Below are 3,346 nucleotides of genomic sequence, written 5' to 3'. Positions count from 1 at the left end.
AGAATCCGGAGGGGGAGGCAAACAGAGAGCAGGAGCAGAACAAGGAGAGTGACGGCTCGAGTGATGAGGAAGAGGTCGATTGGCCTCCTTGCAGGGAGAGGCGATCCAAGCTCGATCAAGATCAGGCGAGCGCCCGTGAAAAGGCGATCGCTCAAACTGGTCAGTTGTCAAAGCGTCCTCAGACGTCCTCTCCGGCACCGACTGAGAAAGCCCCAAAGCAGTCCAAGGTTGTAGTGCAGAAGCCTCGGAAGGCGCTGCCAAAGATTAAGATTGATATCCCTGTTGCTTCTGCGTGAGTGTTTTTCTTTCACATTTACTCGACATTCTATGTTGTTTGTCTTTCCTTTGGTTTGACCAGATGAATCTTGAAACTGGCAGTGCCGCTACCTTTGGGACTTCAGCTTATAAAAACGAGGATGAGGAAATGGAAGATGCGGTCACCTCCAATCTGGGTACGATATTCGTTATTCTGTCTTCCTTTTGTTGACTGAAGTGTGATATATCCAATCGGGCGATGTAATTTTGGCGACTGATCCTTTTACAGCTCCCAACGTCATTGACCTCCCTGACGATGATGAGGACAGTCCACAGAGGCATTTGGGGAGAAGGAACAGGAAAACGTCCGCTGGCAAGACGCCTCAGTCGACGCCGGTGGCGGAACCGGTAGTTCAGGACACCGGTGATGCCAATCGGACTTCTGTCTCCTTTGCCATACCACTGTAGAGTGCTCTACCTTCCGCGTCAGCCGCCCAAGCTCCTGCCGATCCACCTTCAGTTTTTGCTACACATCACGTCCCAGAGGACGAAGTGGGTGCTGCCAAAGAAGCTATACGCCAAGCGGGCATCATGATGGAAAAGATGAAGATGGTGCGGGATGCCAGCTAGGCTGCTTATGATGTCAGCTCCGCTCTCCAGAGCAACGTTCAGGTTAGCAGATTGTCGACTGACTCTCTTGGCCTGCTCTGTTTAGGATATGATACCTGAAAACTCTCTTTCAAGGGATCTTTGCTCCTGTACACCCACTGGGTATTTCAATTTGTCGTCGATTGTATTTCTGGACTAGTGGGGGCACGCCGAGTGCACCCACTGGGTGTAGTCCCCGAGACTGTGATGGACTGCGGGCAGTCGATCGTAGTCATGGATTTTGAATTTCTTCACTCGGTCTGATCGGGCCATGTCGAGTGGAATTTTGAACTAGTGGGGGCACGCTGAGTGCACCCACTGGGTGTAGTCCCCGAGACCGTGGTCGACTGCTGGTAGTCGACTATGGTCTGAAGACCCCTTTTTTGAATCGCACTTGGAAAAGGCCTTGTCGAGTGTAAACTGAACCAATGGGGGCACGCTAAGTGCACCCAGTGGGTGTAGTCCCCGAGACTACTGTTGGATGTTCGATTCGGCAGTAGTCTTAGAATTTGTTGTCTTTATCCTTTTACTCTTCCGAAATAACCAATCTTTTCCCTAGTCGACTGACTCGTTCTTTGGTTGCAGAAATCTTGTGATCTTGGAGCTCGCTTTGCTGACCTGGAGAAATAACAGATTCAACTCAACCTTGATCTGGAGTTGGCCAAGACAGAGCTGCAGAAAGCCAAGGATGACACCACTGGTAAGAAAGACTCGTCGACTGGTTTGTCTTTGGTCTAGATTTCCTTCTGCTTTTTCTGAATCAAGCCCTATTTCTTTTCAGAAAAACTGAACCAGGCTCTGGCGAAAAAGGATCAAGGTCTGGCTGCCGCGCAGAAAAAATGCTGATGAGAAAACCGCTCTGGATGAGCAGAAGCTGGCTTCAGTCGGCAAATTGGAGGAGGAAAACGCCAAGATCAAATCTGCTCTGGACGAAGCCAATAAGGAAGTAACTCGCTTGAAGAAGGACAAGGTCAATCTGAATGAGAAGATGGAAGGCATTGCCCGCAGGAGGAACGATTTGGAGAGTTATCTGAGGAGCCTTGCTAAGAAGTTGTTCGTCAAGCTTGAAGGTATATTCCTTTCTCCGGCTGGTTTGTCCTCGTCGACTCGGCATACAACTATTGACTCACCCTCGGATTGTGCATGCAGAGTTTTGCCGGGACTTCGAGGAGGAGACCGAGCGAATTGAACCAAGCTTGGACCCCATCAACTCCCCTGTAGCCGATGAATCTTCCATGAATGTGCTCCGACTGGAATCCCGCATCGACGATGTCGTTGACTATCTCGCTCAACTGAAGGTCGCAACATCACGGATCGACACAGCACTCTGGCCAAGGGCAACGCTCCAGAATGACCTCGAGTCTCTTATGACTCGACTTAACGAGATTCTCGGTCGAGTGCAGGAGTGGAAGAAGTCTTCTGCCCGGTGCGGTGCTGATGTGGCTCTGTCTTTGGTTCGCGTCCATTGCAAGGAAGCTCGAGAAGAGAAGCTGGCAGTGATCAAGGTTGCCAACACCAAGAGGCATGACTTGCAATCCTTTATGGAGACTTTCATTGCTGCCGCCACTCGGATTGCCGATGGCATTGACCTGGACGAATTAGTTGAGCCTGCTAGCCCTCCACTTGCAGAGTGAACAAACTTTTATGTTCCACCTTAAATTTGCCTCGGAATGCTGAGTGATTGCTGTAATCGTTAAACTCCTTCGGGTTGAACGTCCGAGTACTTTGATCCGTGGTCTTGAACCTTTAGGGTTCATCTGAACTTGAATTATATCAGGACATGCTTGCGATTTCTTTTGGAATCTGTTCTTTATTTGAGATGGCCTTTGTGTTTGAGATGCAGCCCTGAGGTGGAGACTTCAATCGACCTACGCCTCGTCGTCCTTGCAGACAGGGATGGAGCGCACATTGTATTTGTGGCATAGCTCCGAAGGAGAAGGTTGCAGTCGACCTGCACCTTGTCGTCCTTGCGGATAGGGAAGGAGCGCACGTTGTATTTGTGGCGTAGCTCCGAAGGAGAAGGTTGCAGTCAACCTGCACCTCGTCGTCCTTGCGGATAGGGATGGAGTGCACGTTGTACTTGTGGCATAGCTCCGAAGGAGAAGGTTGCAGTCGACCTGCACCTCATCGTCCTTGCGGATAGGGATTGAGCGCACGTTATACTTGTGGCGTAGCTCCGAAGGAGAAGGTTGCAGTCGACCAGCACCTCGTCATCCTTGCGGATAGGGATGTGTTTCCAACTTAGGCGGGTACTGGACTGCAGCTAAGCCCCCAAGTGGGAGGATTGCTCACCACTCGGTTGGATTTTTTAAACTTAGGCGAGTACTGGACTGCAGCTAAGCCCCCGAGTGGGAGGATTGCTCACCGCTCGATAGGATTTTTTAAACTTAGGCGAGTACTGGACTGCAGCTAAGCCCCCGAGTGGGAGGGTTGCTCACCACTC

Source organism: Triticum dicoccoides, chromosome 7B (assembly GCF_002162155.2).
Source record: "Triticum dicoccoides isolate Atlit2015 ecotype Zavitan chromosome 7B, WEW_v2.0, whole genome shotgun sequence".
Lineage (NCBI taxonomy): Eukaryota > Viridiplantae > Streptophyta > Magnoliopsida > Poales > Poaceae > Triticum > Triticum dicoccoides.
The sequence above is the reverse complement of the archived record's forward strand: the minus strand, read 5'-3'. Positions refer to the sequence as shown.